The sequence below is a fragment of the Choloepus didactylus genome, chromosome 2 (assembly GCF_015220235.1).
Source record: "Choloepus didactylus isolate mChoDid1 chromosome 2, mChoDid1.pri, whole genome shotgun sequence".
Classification (NCBI taxonomy): domain Eukaryota; kingdom Metazoa; phylum Chordata; class Mammalia; order Pilosa; family Megalonychidae; genus Choloepus; species Choloepus didactylus.
This window is the reverse complement of record NC_051308.1, coordinates 237,616,914-237,635,846: the sequence shown is the minus strand read 5'-3', so window position 1 is coordinate 237,635,846 and position 18,933 is coordinate 237,616,914. Positions and strand designations below refer to the sequence as shown.

General features: G+C 42.0%; 1 long non-coding RNA gene across 1 annotated transcript; it reads right to left on the bottom strand.

Annotated features, from left to right (window-relative positions):
• Window positions 1–7,254: 7,254 nt before the first annotated feature.
• Window positions 7,255–11,870, bottom strand: LOC119527957. The gene is made up of 4 exons (XR_005215511.1): window positions 11,495–11,870; window positions 10,548–10,695; window positions 9,807–9,914; window positions 7,255–7,527 (listed from the first exon to the last, which is right to left on the bottom strand). It is a non-coding gene; the product is annotated as an uncharacterized LOC119527957 (long non-coding RNA).
• Between the last annotated feature and the right edge of the window lie 7,063 nt (window positions 11,871–18,933).

Here is an 18,933-nt window from a genome sequence, read left to right as displayed (position 1 = left end):
AGGCAAGAGATGTTTGCTGGCTTGGATCAGGATGGTAGTAGAAGGAGGAGGTAAGTATTCAGATTCTGAATATATACATATATGTTTAAATTTTCATTGTAACATATGTACAACATTTTCCATTTTAGCCATTATGAAGTATATAATTCAGTGATATTAATTGCATTCAGAATGTTGTGCTACCATCACCACCATCCATTATCAAAACTTTTCCATCCACCAAAGCAGAAACTTTGTACCCATTAAGGATTAACTCCCCATTACCCACCCCTGCTACCCTGGTATCTTTTCCTATCTACAAATTTGCATATTCTAGTTATTTCATATAAGTGAGATCATACAATATCTGTCCTTTTCTGTCTGGCTTATTTCTTTCCACATGCCATCTTCAAGGTTTATACATGTTGTAGCATGTATCAGAACTTCATTTTTATAGCTGAATATTATTCTGTTGTATGTATATACCACAATTTGTTTAGATTCTGAATACATTTTGAAGATACACGGAGTTTGTTAATAGATTAGATATGAGGTAGGAGAGAAACAGGAATTAGGCATAACTCCAAGATTTTGGCCTAAGCAACTGAAAGACTGGAGTTGATTTCATTGAGTGAGATGGGAAAGGCTAAGAAGAGAATAGATTTGGGGGGTGGGGGAGTGTCTTTGAACATCTTAAGGTCTATTTGATCCCTAAGTGGAGATGTTAAATGGGCAGTAGGTTATAGGGTCTGAGTTCAGGGAAATGATCTGGGCTGCAGATAATAGATATTTGGGAGTCATTGGTATATAGATAGGTAAGATTATAAGACCGGATGAGATCATCAGAGGAGAAAGTGTTGACGGAGAACTTAGGACCAGGACTGAGCCCTGGGGTACTCTATAGTGGAAGCAGGGGAGAAGAGAAGGAGCAGGTCATGGGGACTGAGGGAGGATCCAGAGGACTAAGAGGACAACCAAGAGACTGTGCTGGCAGCCACTTGTAAATTTAATGGAATTGCAGCAAGTTCAATGAAGGAAATCAGTAGAGTGCTATAGTAGAGAATATAAGGTAGTGATGGTGGGCAGGAGAGGCTCTCTCTGTGAAAGTGATATGTAAACCAAGACTTGAAGGATAAGCCACCAGGCCTGCAGTGAGATTGGGCACTGGCTGGGGTCCGGGTCCTTCAAGGCTGAAGCAACGGCAAGTGCAAACACCCTGGTGTTTGTGAGTGTTTGGCACGTCTCTAGGATCTACTGAAAGGCCAGTGTGATGGAAAGGAAGGCTGGGGGGAAAGTGGGGGGAGATTTGATTGGACAGGTAGGCAGGAGCCAAATCTTGCTGAGCTTTGATGGCCTCAGTCTCCTCTACTGGACTCCTCACACCCACACTCTTAGCCTCTGATCAAAGTACATTTGGGATCTTGACTACATCTTAATCATCCCCTGCCTCTACCACCCTGGTCTGAGCTGCAGGCTCTCAGCACTAGGTCTCTTTGCATCTATCCTTGTCCCTTTTTCTCTATTTCCAATACTTCCTTGGTGTTCTGAACAACTCTCACGGCTTCATATGCCATCTCTTAAGCTTATGGCTCTTAAATATATACTTCAGCCCTGATCACTCCACTAAACTCCAGGCTCATATGTCCAACTTCTGAGTAACTCCCCTGGGAGGGCTCATGGGCATCTCAAATTTAATTTGTCTGAAACTAAACTCCTGAGCTTGTCTCCCAAAGAAACCTGCCATACCCACAACTTTCCCCATCTCACTTGAAGGCAACTTTATCCTTCTAATCCTTGAGGCCAAAAATCATAGGCATCATCCTTAACACTTAACTCTGACATCTCACTTCCAATCCGTTAGCAAATCCTGTCGACTCTACTTTCAAAGTACGTTTGGGATCTTGACCACTTCTTACCATTCCCTGCTTCTTCGGTCCTGGTCTGAGTTGCAGGTTCTCAGCACTAGGTCTCTTTCATCTGCTCTTGTCCCTTTTAGGCTGTTTGCAAACCGGCAGCCAGAGTAATCCTGTTAAAACAGAAGGCAGATTTGTTCCGCCTGTGCTCAAAACTCCCCAATGACTCCCCATTTATTTCCGAGTAAAGGCCAAGGTCTTTATGCTGATCCCCAGGGCCTTCCCTCATCTGCCCACCCTCTCCCCCCAGTTCTGACCTGCCTCCCTCTTCCTTTTCTTCTTGCCCACCATGCTCCAGCCGCACTGCCCTCCTTGCTCTTCCTGGAAGACACCAGGCAGGCTCTTGCCCCATCCTTTGTACATGCTGTTGCCTCCTATATTTGTGTGGTTCACTTTAGAACCTTCACGCATTTGCTCACCTGTCAGCTTCTTGGGAAGGCCTTGCCCTCCACCTTATTTAAAATTACACTACCCTCCACCCCTGTACCCGTTCTCCCTCAGTACCCTCCCTGCTTCACTTTTCCTCACAGAGCATATTACCTTCTAACATAGCATATAAAGTGCTTATTTTGTTTGTCATCTTTCCCATTAGACTGTAATCTCCCTGGGATTAGGGATTTTAGTCTCTCTGTTCTCTGCTGAACCCCAGGTGCCCAGAACAGTGCCTGGCCTGTGGTAAGCACATAATAATTCACTGAATGAACAAATGAGAAGACATCAAAGTGCATCGAGCAGAATAATGACACGATCTGATTTATTTATTTTTAACACTAACTTTTATCGATGTATAATTGACGTACAGCAAACTGCAGATATTTAGTATCACAGTTTAATAAGTTTTGACTTGTTCCCCATGCCCCTATCATTGCAGATCATTTCCTTCACCCCAGGAAGACGCCTTGTGCTTCTTCTGGGTCAGTCCCCACTCTCCGCATCCCTATCCAGAGGAACCCTGTTGATTTCTTTCCCATCGATTCGCTTGCCTGGTCTAGAACTTCATCTAAACAGCATCATTCCATATGCACCCTTGTGTCTGGCTTCTTTCGCACAGCAGGGCATTTTGAGATTCATCCTGTTCTGTGAATCAGTAGAGCCTTTCATCGCTGAGAAGACTGTACCCTCAGTTTGTTTATCCATTTTTCTGTTGACAGATATTTGAATTGTCTCCAAATTTTGGCTGTTAAAACTAAAGCTGCTGTGAACATTCATGTTCAAGCCTTTTTGTGGCTGTGTATTTGCATTTCTCTTGGGTAGATGCCCAGGAGTGAGATTGCTGGGTCATTAGGAAGGGGATGTTCAATGTGATGAGACACAGCCAAGCTGATTTCCAAGGTGGTTGTACTTTTTACATTCCCACAAGTGTGTATGAGGGTTCCAGTTACTCCACGTCCTTGCCAACTTAACAATTTTATTTATTTATTTTTTTGAATGGGATTTTATTCACTCTTCCAACAGTTTATTGATTGGCTGTACTGTATTTTTTAACAAATTAATTCTGGTTGCTGTGTGGAGAACTGGCACAGTATTTCCTATGTGCTGAATAATCTGATAAGGGGTACTGGAAGGGCGGCACTGCCTAAAGGAGACTCCTAGCTGGGCCTCATTCTGAATCAGGTGGAGCACATCAGCCTCCAGCCAAATGTGGACAATTAGGAAACAGAGCTTCCCCACAGGGGGTCTGTTATTGTGTGGGATAATATGTCACCTCCAAGAAGGCAGACCTCTCATGTCCTTACACTGGGTTGGGTTGTGTGCAGGGCCTATTAAAGGTAGGGGCTTATCCTTTCAGGCACAGGTCTCTGTTCAGCTTTGCTTTCTTCATTTTTTTGCCAAGTGACCCTAGGCAGTGTTCCTGGAGAATTTAGCCAAAGGCCAGTGCTGTAGCACTGTTGAGTTTCCTTCCATAGTCAGAACCTGAAGTCTGCTTGGGGAGCCGAGAAAATAAGCAAAAAAAGAGCAAAAGGAGTGGTTGATGGGGAAACTTGCTACGGCTGCACCTGGAATATCCTTGCCCAGTATCTTTTTGGGGCAGGTTTAGTCCCCTAAATGTGTGAGATATTACAAAATACATCAATTTACTATAAACTGGAGCTGCTAGAGGCAACTTATTCCTGTAGGGGTAAGTCCTCAAGCAACCAAACTATTTATCAAAAGATGGCTTGGGGAGTACAGAATTAGATTCTAGATGTTGGAGAGTATCAGGGATCATATCTGGGATGTCCTTCCCTAGGGAAGCTTCATTCTCAAGATCCAGGGGTTTTCAGGTAGTACCAAAGAACCCCAACTCCTAGTGTGAAGGGTAAACTTGGGCTGAATCTTGTTCCTTACCTCCCATGTTTTTGGATCTTCTGCAGACCATTGCCCCTTATCACTGCAGACTGGTTGAAATGCAGTGGATCATATAGTTTTCTTTCTTTCTTTTTTTTTTTTCACATCCTAACTGTTAGGCAAAACTCTGCACCCCAATACATACGGTACCGACCCTAGCAATTATTCCAAAACGCTCTTCTACAACTATGTGACTGTTTATATAAAACCCACTTTCAGCTAACGTAAAGTCTGAGCAAGGAAAAAAAACAAAAATTTTCCATAAAGTAATAAGCTCCCTAACTTCAACTCCTTATATTACCCTAATGTCTACTCCTTATCTTACCCTGAACACCCCAGAGGTCAACTCCTCATCTTACTCTGACTTCAAATCCTTATCCTACGCTGAGTAAACCAATCCCCTGACTCAACTCCTTACTTCTCTATCTTACACAACAACAATTATTCCCCCAAACCCTCTCCCAAAAAGCTATAAAAGTATACTCCCACCTTTGTTTAGAGCTGTTGCCACTCTTAGGCTTCAGCCACCCTGCTCATGGCTACAGTAAAACTTTCTGCAATTGAGCTTTTTTTTTTTAAATTCATTTTATTGAGATATATTCACATACCACACAGTCATACAAAACAAATCGTACATTCAGTTGTTCACAGTACCATTACATAGTTGTGCATTCATCACCAAAATCAATCCTTGACACCCTCATTACCACACACACAAAAATAACAAGAATAATAATTAAAGTGAAAAAGAGCAATTAAAGTAAAAAAGAACACTGGGTGCCTTTGTTTGTTTGTTTGTTTCCTTCCCCCATTTTTCTACTCATCCATCCATAAACTAGACAAAGGGGAGTGTGGTCCACAAGGCTTTCCCAATCACATTGTCACCCCTCATAAACTACATTTTTATACAATTGTCTTCGATTCCTGGGTTCTGAGTTGTAGTTTGATAGTTTCAGGTATCTACCACCAGCTACCCCAATTCATTAGAACCCAAAAAGGGTTGCCTATATTGTGAGTAAGAGTACCCACCAGAGTGACCTCTTGGCTCCTTTTGGAATCTCTCTGTCTTTGAAGCTTATTTCATTTCCTTTCATTTCCCCCTTTTGGTCAAGAGGATGTTCTCCATCCCATGATGCCGGGTCTGCATTCCTCCCCGGGAGTCATATTCCACGTTGCCAGGGAGATTCACTCCCCCGGGTGTCAGATCTCACATAGGGGGGTAGGCGTTGATTTCACCTGCCAAGTTGGCTTAGCTAGAGAGAGAGGGCCACATCTGAGCAACAAAGAGGCACTCTGGAGGAAGCTCTTAGGCACATTTATAGGGAGGCCTAGCCTCTCCTTTGCAGCGACAGTCTTCCCATGGGCAAGTCCTGTGGTAGAGGGCTCAGCCCATCAAACCACCAGTCCCCTGTGTCTGTGGGCACATCAGCAACCATCGAGGTGGGGAAGCCCAAATTCTCAGCATTCCCCACCAGCTCAAGGGGGCTCTGCATATTTTTTCCTTGTTTTTTTTTTTTTTTTTTTTTAATTAACTCTTTTTTTTTTTTAATCAACTGTATTAAAAAATAATAATTAAAAAAACCATACACTAAAAGAACATTTCAAACAGATCATAACAAGGGAGTAAGAAAAAGACAACTAACCTAACCTAACTACTTTACTTCCAACATGTTCCTACTCTACCCCAAGAAAGTAACCTGATATAGCAACATTTCTGTGAACTTGTTCCTACTATACCCATTAGAAATTAACAGACTGTAGTCATTCCTGGGCATTCCCACAATGTTAAATTTACCCACGATAGCTTATCTGTTCTTACTGGATTATCATTCCCCCTTCCTTAATTGCTCTCTATCACTAGTTCCCCTACATTCTACATTATAAACCATTCATTTTACATTTTTCAATGTTCACATTAGTGGTAGTATATAATATTTCTCTTTTTGTGCCTGGCTTATTTCACTCAGCATTATGTCTTCACGGTTCATCCATGTTCTCATACGTTTCACGACATCGTTCCTTCTTACTGCTGTGTAGTATTCCTTTGTGTATATACACCACATTTTATTTATGCACTCATCTGTTGAAGGACATTTGGGTTGTTTCCATCTCTTGGCAATTGTGAATAATGCTGCTATGAACATTGGCATGCAGATATCTGTTCATGTCACTGCTTTCAGATCTTCCGGGTATATACCGAGAAGTGCAGTCGCTGGATCGAAGGGTAACTCTATATCTCGTTTTCTAAGGAACTGCCAGACTGACTTCCAGAGTGGCTGAACCATTATACAGTCCCACCAATAATGAATAAGAATTCCTATTTCTCCACATCCTCTCCAACATTTGTAGTTCCCTGTTTAATAGCAGCCATTCTAATTGGTGTGAGATGGTATCTTATTGTGGTCTTAATTTGCATCTCTCTAATAGCTAGTGAAGCTGAACATTTTTTCATGTGTTTCTTGGCCATTTGTATTTCGTCTTCAGAGAACTGTCTTTTCATATCTTTTGCCCATTTTATAATTGGGCTGTCTGTACTATCATCATTGAGTTGTAGGATTTCTTTATATATGGAAGATATCAGTCTTTTGTCAGATACATGGTTTCCAAAATTTTTTTCCCATTGAGTTGGCTGCCTCTTTACCTTTTTGAGAAATTCCTTTGAGGTACAGAAACTTCTAAGCTTGAGGAGTTCCCATTTATCTATTTTTTCCTTTGTTGCTTGTGCTTTGGGTGTAAAGTCTAGAAAGTGGCCGCCTGATACAAGGTCTTGAAGATGTTTCCCTACATTATCTTCTAGGAATTTTATGGTACTGTCTTTTATATTGAGATCTTTGATCCATTTTGAGTTAATTTTTGTGTAGGGGGTGAGGTAGGGGTCCTCTTTCATTCTTTTGGCTATGGATATCCAACTCTCCCAGCCCCATTTGTTGAAAAGACTGTTACGACCCAGTTCATTTACTTTGGGGGCCTTATCAAAGATCAGTCGGCCATAGATCTGGGGGTCTATCTCCGAATTCTCAATTTGATTCCATTGATCAATATGTCTATCTTTGTGCCAGTACCATGCTGTTTTGACAACTGTGGCTTTATAATAAGCTTCAAAGTCAGGGAGTGTAAGTCCTCCCACTTTGTTTTTCTTTTTTAGAGTGTCTTTACCAGCATGTTGCTTTTGAAGGCTTTCATGGGATAGTGGAAAGAGCACTGATTTAAGAGTCAAGATATCTGGGTTCTAGTCCCACTCAGTCTTGCAGAACTAACATGTAACTTTGGTCAGGTCATTTGGCCTTTCTGGATTCTATTTCCTCATCTGTAAAATAGAATTGAATATATATAAGATTGATTCTGATTCTAAAATCCTGTAACTACCGACTGAAAAACTCTGCTATTCACTGTAAAACTGAAAGTGAAGGCAGCCCGTGGGCAAGCCTCTGCCTGGGAAAGTAACAGAGGGGCACCATTCGAGGGCTACGGGGCGGGGTGGGGGGGGGAAAGGAAATTGAGATTTGAGGGTGATAAACTCAGGCAAGAGGACTTCATAGGTATAATGGACTTGAGGATCAAGGTAAAAACTCTACAAAGCTAGCCATGGAAGCTTCTTGTCTCTGCCCCCTGCCTCTTTCCTGGCCTACATCTGGGCCTTAGCTAAACTGCTCTGGCAGCAGAGCTGTGGGCCTAAGGAAACATGCTTCGTCATGCACACGTGGAGCCCCACATTTCGGATGTAATCAGATGCCAGGTGAGTTGTTAGGGCAACAGGAAGAAAAAGGATGAACTGAGCTAGCTAGCCCCCAGGACTTAGTACTATTGCAGGGCTGGAGCAGCAGGTTCTTAGGAGATGATTCACCTTGGAGGAAGCTGAGGAAGGTGGGGAGGGAGTTGGGTGAGTAACCCAATTCCTGGGCAATGAAGAGAGATAGCAATGCTGAGTCATGAACAGGTGAAGGAAAGGGATTGGGGGTGGCCAGCATCTTCAATTCAGATATCACCAGCTTGGCCTGATTCTTACTGAATGCAACCTGCTAGTTATTACAGAAGGGGCCAGGGTGAGAACAAACTGTTCAAGAGAGCAAGATTCGTTAATCCTCTCTTGCTCTCTCACCTCACAAATTGTGACGTGCCAAACATTTGGCCTGGTGAGAATAACTGATGAACTTGCTGGTGTGCCTGTGTGTGGGATGGGGTAGATATATACTTCTATCCTAACTGGCCATTCAGTTTTCAGGCTATCATTCAGATTGTTTAAGAAAAAGTTGGTGAGGAAGGTATGGAGAGAGCAGGATCCCTGCACTCCCCCAGCCCCTAAACTCCTTAACTGTCACTTGTAATTGTATATAATTTTTGTGTTTCTTGCTCCATTTCCTCATGCTGTCTTCCTTAGTCTAAATTCCATGTGGGAAGGGTAAAGTGCTGAACATCCTTGTATAGTTTCCTCAACTGTCCCAGCCATATTGTACATAGATATGTCATGTTATCATATATATAAATATATAAATATATAAATATATATATATATATACAAGCATTCCAAACTTCACTTGGCACAGATACTTTTATTTCACAGAAAATCACATCCAATGACTTTCATGTTGCTAAATCCAATGGTCATTTTCATCCTTATCTTCTTTGACCTTTCAGCAGCATTTGACCTAACTGGACCTTTCCTTCTCTTTAGATCCCTTCCTGGACCCAGAACTCTCCTGCCTCTCCTCCTTCTTCCCTGGCTGCACCTTCTCAGTCTATTTCCTGACTTCATCTTTTCCAACTACACCAGTTCCTTGTGGTTCTTATCCAGCCTCATGACTTGAAATAACATCTATATGCTGCTGTATCTCTAACCTGGATCTCTCCCCAGAACTCCTCAGAATCTCTGTGCAGATGCCCAACAGGCTTCTCAAACATAATATGTTCGAAACCAAATTCCTGACCTCCTCCTCCAACCTGCTCTTCCTTTCTCAGTAAATGGCAATTCCTCCTTCTAGCTCCTCAAGCCAAACATCTTGACCTTTCTTTCTTTCCCATCCACCTCCAATGTATCAGCAAACCCCAAATTCAGAGTCTAGCCATTTCTCATTTTAATATAATTTATTTTCCCAAGAAAATGGGAATACAAAGTAGGTCACAGAAGGGACTAGCAGTCCTTGGAAGTTGAAAATTACCTACCTTTAATTAACTATGCCCCTAAGTCAACAAAAACAGCCATTCTGACAGATCTCTATTTGGAGCCTCCCTCTGCTAAACCCTGCTCTACACAGAAGCGAGAGCCTGTAAAAAGCAACACGGGGGAGTGGAAAGGAAGCTGGCTTCTAAGCCCAGCTCTGGCAAGCTGTCTGGTCCTAGAAAAGCAACTTAACAGTCTTGAGACTCAGTTTTCAGTTCTGAAAATACCTGCTTTGCCTATGTCTCAGGACTGTTGTTAGAATGAAGACATGTGTAATATAAGAGCACTGAAAGTCATATTGTTCCGTGAAGTTCATTAAACAAATATGAACTAGCGTGTATTAAGTGGCAAGCACAGGGTGCAGTGCACACAAAGATGAGAAGACCTTTATTTCTGGTTGTTACTGTTACCAGAGGCTCCATGCTTACCTATGGCCAAGATGCCACCTTTCCTCTCATTGGCATCTGAACTGGAGACCAATTCAAAATGTGATGTTTCAGCTGATCATAGAAGCAAGTAGACTCCTCCTGACTCATCTGCAAAAGAACAATTTCTAATGTTCCCCTGGTAAGAGGTGACCTCTTCCAAAGATTAGGACCTGAAAGGTTGTTGGCAGGTACAGTTCAAACCAAAGAGAAAGCTACTGCCCATTTCTACAGCTTTAAACTGCAGCAACAGAACTCATAATTGATCTGTTCATTTAACAAACCTTAATATTAAGTATCTACTCTATGGTAGGAAACATCCTGTCCTAGGTTCTACCTAGTGCTTGGGGTACCAGGATGAACAAGACATTGTCCTTGACTTCATGTAAAGTCTCTACTTAGACAGCCCCAGACTATCAACTTCCCCAACCCATCCCAACCACTGTAATCAGGAGGAAGGAAGTGAGGGTCTGGTATGAGGTGGGAAAAAGAAGCAATTTAGAAGAAACAGCCTCTACTCTGACTCCAAAAATGTTACTACATAATATGCAAGAAATGCCAGAGAAATGTGAAACCACTGCAAAGGAACCTGCACCTTCTACGGACATTATAAGTTGGTCATTTTTCCAAAACAGAATGTTTGCATTTTCCAAAGCCTCTTTAGCAGTCAAAAGTCATCTAAAACAGTGACGGCAATTTAGCCCAAACACCCCACTCTCGCCCCAAATCACAGAAGTCTCCAACCTCTCAGAGCTCCTTGGCAGCTTTGGCCCTGGTCTCCTCATTCCAACTCTTGAGGCCACTGGCAAACTGCTGCAAATCACTCACATTGTTGGATGAGGTAGTAGCGTCATGTCAGCAGGTCTACTTCCAAGCATCTTGCCCTGAGGTTCTTTGAAGATAAGGTTCCTTTAGTTTTCTGAACCATGACTATGGCAATGAATTTATTGGCCCTGATTCTACAACACAGATCTCTACTCCACTTTGGTCAGGTAGGGGATTCCAAAAGATTGGGAGACTTCACTGAGGTAAGTGAAGAAAACGGAGAAAACGTTCACTGAGCAGTGACTGACATTTTAAAGAGGCAGCATAGTACAGTGACTCAAAGTGTGGGCTGTGGAGCCAGACTACTTGCATATGAATTCAGTTCCAAAGTTATATACCTTGAGGAAAACACTTAAAATTTCTGCATCTGTTTCCTCAACCGCAATATGAGGATAATAGTACCTAACTCATGGGGTTGATGTGAGGATCAAGTCAGTTGATATATGATAAAAAATGTGCTTAAACTGTGCCAACACACAGTGAGTTCTCAAGTAGTGTTAGCTATTTTTATCATTACACCACATACATGGCACAGTGCCAGTAATAGAGGCAGGGAGGACTGGAGAGAATAAAAAATGACTAAGACCGACCCTCTCCTCAAGGAGTTTAATCTAAAGTGAGAGATTATTATTCTATTGCAACACTGTCCAAAAGACATATAATATGAATCACAAATGTAATTCTAAATGTACTAGCAGCATATTAAAGAAAAGTAAAAAGAAACCAATGATATTAATTTTAATATTTTATTTAACTCAATATACCCCAAATTTCATTTCAACATGTTATCATTCTAAAAATTATTGATCTATTTTCCATTGTGTTTTGTAGTAAGTCTCTAAATTCTACACGTATATTACACTTACAGAGATCTCAACTTGGACTAGCCAAATTTCAAGGGCTCAGTAGTCGGATGTGGCTGGTGGCTACTGTACTGGACAGTTCAGTTCCATAGAATACCAGACTCTCAGAGGTAAGCTAAAAGAGAGTGATTAATTCTTGAGATGATTCACACATTCCTCAATTATGTACTGCTCCTTCCCTCAATGAGCTTCTGATCCGGTGGCAAATACACAAATGATCAGGCAACCACAATAAAGTGGCCATAGTGGGACTCAGTACAGATTGCTTTGGGAATAACACATATACCTATCTTGGTATGTCCAGATTATACCATAAAATTACTCAAAATTCTTAGTTTTTGAACCCTATAACACTCAGAGGAGAAAAAAAAAAAAAAAAACAGAGAATAATTCCTTATGAAAGCTTTCAAACACTCCAGTACCAAGAAGGAAACTGCAGAAGGAAACGCCAACTTTTACAGAAGAGAAACCCCAAGGCTCTCCGGAGAAAAGTACCGCACAATATGTGTGTCTGTGTGCGTTTGGCGGTGGCAGCAGTGGTAGTGGTAGCACAGTGGTGGTGGGGCGGTTGCCGAAGATTTCCCATTCTCAGGAAAGGACCAGTGTTTCTTTATAAGGTCTCAAGCCCACAGTCCGTCGGCTGCAGGCGGAATTGTTAAACTACCTGAAGGCAAATGTCCAAGGGTCTTTTAAAGAAGCCCGTTTAAATTGGGTGGATGAAACTAGGGATGCAGGGGGGAAAGGCAGAGGGGATGAAACCCCAGGAGGAACCGAGCTCAGCTCCGGGTCCGAGTCCCTGAGAAGTCCCCAGGGTGGGGACAAGCGGCTGACACTGAGGGCGTCCTCTCCGAGGCGGAGGGTCCCGGATTTGTAGGTGGCTCCGCAGGGGAGCCTGTGGCAGGGCAAGGAGCCCCGCAGAGGCCTCAGCGGGACCGGGGTTGACGGCAGGCCTGGCGGGCGCCTGGGAGTCACAGCGGGACAGAGGGCGCTGGGGGTCGCGCGGGAGGTGGGCGCTGCCCCGCCGGGGGCGGTCAAGGGCCCAGGGGGCGCCCAGAGGCGAGTCGCCGGTACTAAGGGGTTCCCGCGTCCCCGACAGGCGGCTTCCCGGGACCCCACACGGACCAGGCTGGCCGTGGGTCCGGACATTCCGTGGCCCTGAAGGGGTCGATGTCGTCCTAGACTCACCGCGCGGCTTCGGCCAAGGCCTCAGCTGCCGCCGCCAGCGCCGGTACCGCCGCTTCAGGCCCCCAACCCCGCCACCCGCCTTCCCCGCTGTCCTCTAAGCCGGGCGGGCAGAGGGCGGGCAGAGGGTGGACTCCCATCCCAGAAGACCAATCGACAAGCGGAACAACAAGATAGGCTGGAACACTGTCCAATAGTAATGAAGGAGAAATGAAGCCTCAGGACCCGGCTTCTCCAGGGGGGCGGGGACTCAGCAAATAAACAACCCAGTCGACCAACGGCAGTCGAAAGCAGTCTGAGGTCCACGCGGAAGAACCAGTCGGACCTGAGTGGACTTCAGTCACTTCCACTCACACATCCGGTGTGTCACTACTAAAATTCTCCTCTGCGTCGGGGTTGTGGTTACGTTGAGTCCATTTTCTTGGGTTCTGCGGGCCCAGAGCAAGTGGCGGTAGCTGAATGTTTGAGACCGTGGCTGGGAGAAATCGTAGATAAGACTCTCACGGGGAATCTTTGGGCTGGCTCTATTTATGGCCCCCTGAATTCCCTTTTGCTAAATTTAATTTGCATTTGAAAACGTTTATAAAGTTAGATTTTCTCAGTTTTCAAATTATTTTGGGCTCACATCATTCTTGAGAAATCATAACCATTTTTAAAGGAGCTACGCATGATGTCAAAGCAACATTATTGTTTAAAGATCTTTTCAAAATTCAACAGTAAAAATAGAATATGACTACATTTTTAATGATTAAGCATCTCTGAGTAGGTAATATATTCACCATGTATACATGTAATGGGATATTATGCAGCCATCAAAAGGAAAGAAATTCTGGTACATGCTATGAGATGGATGAACCTTGAAAACATTATGCTAACTGAAATAGCCAGAAACAAACATTGTATGGTTTCACTTATATGAAATATCTTATATGAGATAAGCAAATATGTATATCAAGAATAAGCAAATTCTGCAAAGGAGAGGCTAGGCCTCCCTATAATTGTGCCTAAGAGCCTCCTCCCGAATGCCTCTTTGTTGCTCAGATGTGGCCCTCTCTCTCTACCTAAGCCAACTTGAAAGGTGAAATCACTGCCCTCCCCCCTACGTGGGATCAGACACCCAGGGGAGTCAATCTCCCTGGCAACGTGGAATATGACTCCCGGGGAGGAATGTAGACCTGGCATCGTGGGACGGAGAACATCTTCTTGACCAAAAGGGGGATGTGAAAGGAAATGAAATAAGCTTCAGTGGCAGAGAGATTCCAAAAGGAGCCGAGAGGTCACTCTGGTGGGCACTCTTACGCACACTTTAGACAACCCTTTTTAGGTTCTAAAGAATTGGGGTAGCTGGTGGTGGATACCTGAAACTATCAAACTACAACCCAGAACCCATGAATCTCGAAGACAGTTGTATAAAAATGTAGCTTATGAGGGGTGACAATGGGATTGGGAAAGCCATAAGGACCACACTCCACTTTGTCTAGTTTATGGATGGATGAATAGAAAAATAGGGGAAGGAAACAAACAAACAAACAGACAAAGGTACCCAGTTTTTTTACTTCAATTGCTCTTTTTCACTTTAATTATTATTCTTATTATTTTTGTGTGTGTGGTAATGAAGGTGTCAGGGATTGATTTAGGTGATGAATGTACAACTATGTAATGGTACTGTGAACAATCGAATGTACGATTTATTTTGTATGACTGCGTGGTATGTGAATATATCTCAATAAAATGAAGATTAAAAAAAATGAGGGTAAATGATAGAGTGCATGAGATTCAAAAGGTATGGAGAAGGTTTGGAGTAGTTATGGAGTATGCAGGAATGATCTAATTAGCAAGACATAGTACAGTTCCCAGGTATATTTGAAAACCTCTAGAACTTGTGAATCTGTGCTTATTCATGGATCAATATCTTATGTATTTTGTAAGATGTAGTCATGGATAATTACAGGTATTTGAAGTCATTGAATGTTGAGATTTTCATTGGTAAATGCTGTAAACAGTTAGATGGACATAATTTTTGCCTTGGTAGTATCTGTTGAAATTACAAACTCTGGAGTAAACTGTTGAAATTACAAACTCTGGAGTAAACTGGGCAGTAAAAATGAGAGCTACCAAATGATGTTTGTTGAGAGGGGCCAGAGCAGTATACAGAGAGGAATCTGGGTATAGGGAGTATTTTTGTGGAGAAACCAGGAGAGCAGGTTGTAGCCCCAGAGTGGGAACTCTGATGTTTGATGTGAGAGGGACATTCCATGTAAAAACCTGTGAGTGATGTATAAAACTCCAGTAATGTATGCTTGGGGAAAAGCAGAGAAAAATTCTAATTCTAGCTGTGTAATTTTCTACCACATAATTTTGTCATAATGTTGAAATTTTCTGAAATTTCTGGAAAAAAAAAAGAATAAGCAAATTCATGGAGACTGAAAGTAGATTAGAGGTTACTAGGGGCTGGTTGTGGGTGAACAGGGAGTTAATGCTTAATAGTTTGGGGTGATGAAACAGTTTTGATAATGGATGGTGGTGGTGGTCAGTCAACACTGTAAATAAGTGTCATCTGAATTGTACAGTTAAAAATGTCTTAAATGGCAAATTTGTAATATATATGTATATGTATATATATAACCAGAATAAAACATTCTAAGTAAAAAAGAATATGTTCACTGTTCACGTATCAAATAAGTCATATGTGTCATGAAAAGGCATGAACTCACTCCTGTCCTTCAAATTTTTATCATATTTTCCTATCTATCCTTCTAGAGTATCTTTATACAAATACAAGCAAGAATGAATATTTTTATTTTACTCATTTCTTACACTCTATACATTGTTCTGCACTTGATATCTTGGAAACCTTTCCATATCAATATATAGAAAGCTTCCTTGTTTGTTTGTGTTTTATAGCTGCATGGTATTCTATTACACAAATGCACCATAATTTATTTTCTCAGTCTTCTATTGATGTTTGTGTTGTTTCCAATTTTTTTCCTCTTACAAATGAAGATGCAATGAATGCCTTTGTATATATGTATCATTTTGTTCACTGACGGGTATCCCAAGATAAATTCCCAGAAATGCGATTGCAGGCCCAGAGGGTAGTGTAGTTTTGATGGATATTGCCAAATTGCCCTAATAAGAGTTGTACCAATTTTCACTCCCGCCAGCAATATATAAGATTTTTCCACTCTTAAGATGTGAAAAGTCCCTGTTTTTTTGATTTTAAAAGATGATTTTATAACAACAGTAATCAGTTCATTTGTAGATCTCTTCAGTTTACAAGAAGCTTTATTAAATATTATGTAAAACAAATGCTAAGATTTATTGAGCGCTTAAATTGTTTCGGACATTCTGTTAGGTATTATAGGATAGCTGTTGAAAGAAGCTTGGAGTAAAACTGAATCTACAACTTGGCTCCAGAACTTACTGTTTGAGTCTGGGCACAAATAATCTCTGTGTGCCTACATCTTTATCTGTAAAACAGTAATGATTATAGTACCTACCTCTGTAGACAGTGTCTTGGATATTAAACGATAATACCTATAGAATGCCTACAACAGTATCTGGTCATGTTACCAGTTCACAAATGCCGGACTGTTATCCCTGAACATTAGTATGAGGCAGAAGGTATTATTCCCACTTTATACAATAGCAATCTGAAATACAGAGAGATCGAGTCATAGAGCTGGTATGTGATAGAGCCAGTGTTTTAATCTATCAACTAGGGTTTGGCCAGAGCTGAACTTGTAAATGTTTAACACTTGTATTTTTTTTCTTTTTTGGGGGGAGGGGGCTTATTGTAGGGGGTGAGGATGATGTATGCATCTACAAAGCCAGCTTCATGGGCACAGGACCTGTGATGTTATAATGCTCTGTCTTGAAATTCTTAACGATTTTGAGCAAATGGCTCAACCTTTTGAATCCTGGGTGCTGCAAATTATGTAATCTGTCCTGGGTACATATATATTATGTGTGTTCTAAATTTTACTGATTTAGAGAATGTGTAGTACACAATTTGAAAATAATAATAAAATATACAATAGTCTTTATTGTAAATTCCACAGTCAATTGATTCTCACCGAATGCTTTCCTTGATAAAGTATAGCCTATTTGTGGTTGAATTTGATGAATGAGTGTAGCTCTGACATGAATGTTGGTCGATGTTTCCTTTTATGTTAACAAGAAGAATGTGAAACAATCAACAAATATGTTGGAACTTCACTCCTTTGTCAATGACATGAATGATTTTTTGATGAATCAGATAATAGCTTTCCAATACTGGAAGACTATTCACTCAAATTTTTGGTGGTTGTTGGGGATTGAATCTTGTACCCCACAAAAAGTATGGTTCAGGTCCCAGCCCCTGGTCCTGTGAATGTGAACCTATTTGTAAACAGGACCTGGAGATGATATTAGCTAAGATGTGCCCAGACTGAATGAGGGTGGGTCTTCATCCAACAGGGCTGATGTCATTATAAGGAAATTGGACACAGAGGGAGAAGCCACTAGAAGCAGCCAGAAGCTGGAAGTCATCAGAACCCAGAAGAGAAAGAAGATGCTACCATATGTGTTGGCATGCATAGAAAAGCCAAGGAATCCCAATGATTGCCTGCCAGTCAGAAAGTACCAACCCAGGAATAAGTGAGCCTTCTGGCCTCTGAAATGGTGAACCAATAAGTTCCTGTTGTTAAGCCAACCCATTGCATGGTATTTATTGCAGCAGATGGGAGACTAAACCAGTGGTGTTCATTATGTAATTACTACAGAATTGATACTCATAAGTTTAACATACATTATTAACATTTTGTCCACCACCTTCTTAAGTCTAGATAATCAACAAATCATTTATCAAGTATTTGCTTATTTGCATGGTGTGGGCCTTCCCCAAGTGCCTTGAAGGCTGCACACAGCAGCTTGCTTGACCTAGGACAGTTAAAGTTTGACCTACTCTCCTTGTGAAATCAGTGCTCCGGCACTAACTGTAATCTGTAACTTGCCCTCCTGAAACTACCTCCTCCCTGAAACTCTCTGAGGTACTGCTATCTACAAGATAATCTATAATCCTCCCCTCTTCCCTGTTGACTGCAATCAGTCCCTCCCTATGTCATAAAACCCCGCTCCTCTCATACCCATGTGAATGTCTTAGTGCTACCCTTATAATCCACTCCCCGGCACCCCCTGCTTTTGCGGAGTATCTTCACATTGAGCTCTGAACCCGCCACCATTCAGAGAAGCTCCTGAATTCAGGGAAACATGACCGACTTCCCACCCTGTAGGTAAGCCCCCAAATACAAGCTCATGTCTCAGAACGTGTCCAGTACTTTCTTTAGTCCTTTACTTTCTTTAGTCCTTCGCCTGCAAAAGCCCTCTTGGGCTGTGACAGGTGTTGTTAAGTATTCCCACCATCACAGATTTCAAGCTACTAATTGATGTCACCGGATGAACAGAAGGGAAAAGACATGCAGTAGCTTATCATTATAGCATTTCCATCATACAGATACAATAGATGTAAATAACCTGAAGAGCATAAGTGGTAAAAAAATAAATAAATAAAAATAAAATAATTAGGAAGTCATGAGTTTTTGTGAGTATTAGATTAAGTTTAGCTTTCACACAGGGTGGGGGCAGCTCAGGGGAATGGCAGAGGGTCAAGAAGCCAAGCTATAATCGGTGGCTGGTCCTCCTGTTTATCCGCCCACTTTCCACAGTCAGTCCCCCTATTTATCTGCCCACTATCTACTATCCTTGCAAGGTGGAGACTCAGGGTAGAGGTTTCCAAAATAGCCTCATAACTTGTTACCAAACTAGCCCAGACTGGCTCTTCCAGGCCTGGGCATAACCATTATAGTAAGGGGTGGAGATTTGTTCCAACCTTTCCAAATGTTGCAAATTCACACAGGAAACTTATTTCAAATGTTTCTAATTTGCACAGGCTGCATGTTTAAAATTTGCTAGTTAGGCTTGTCTAATAGAATGTAACCTCTGGAGTATCCAGCCACTGGAGGAACAGGGGAGGGACTTGCGGTTAGGTGTAGGAAATAAATTCTGCTGGGTCTATTGTTCTGCGCGTCAACCCTCCACATTTTGGTTGGGCGCCGGTTCTTGCAAGATCGTAAATAAATTCTTTTCTTCTCCACAATCAGGTGAGCATTTATTCCTTTTAGGAATAGTGCTTGTTTCTCACATTTTGAGTACTTGTTAACTTTACTGTTAATATAATTTAATTGGAGGTTTGCATAATTTAATTTTTATTAATAGCTGTG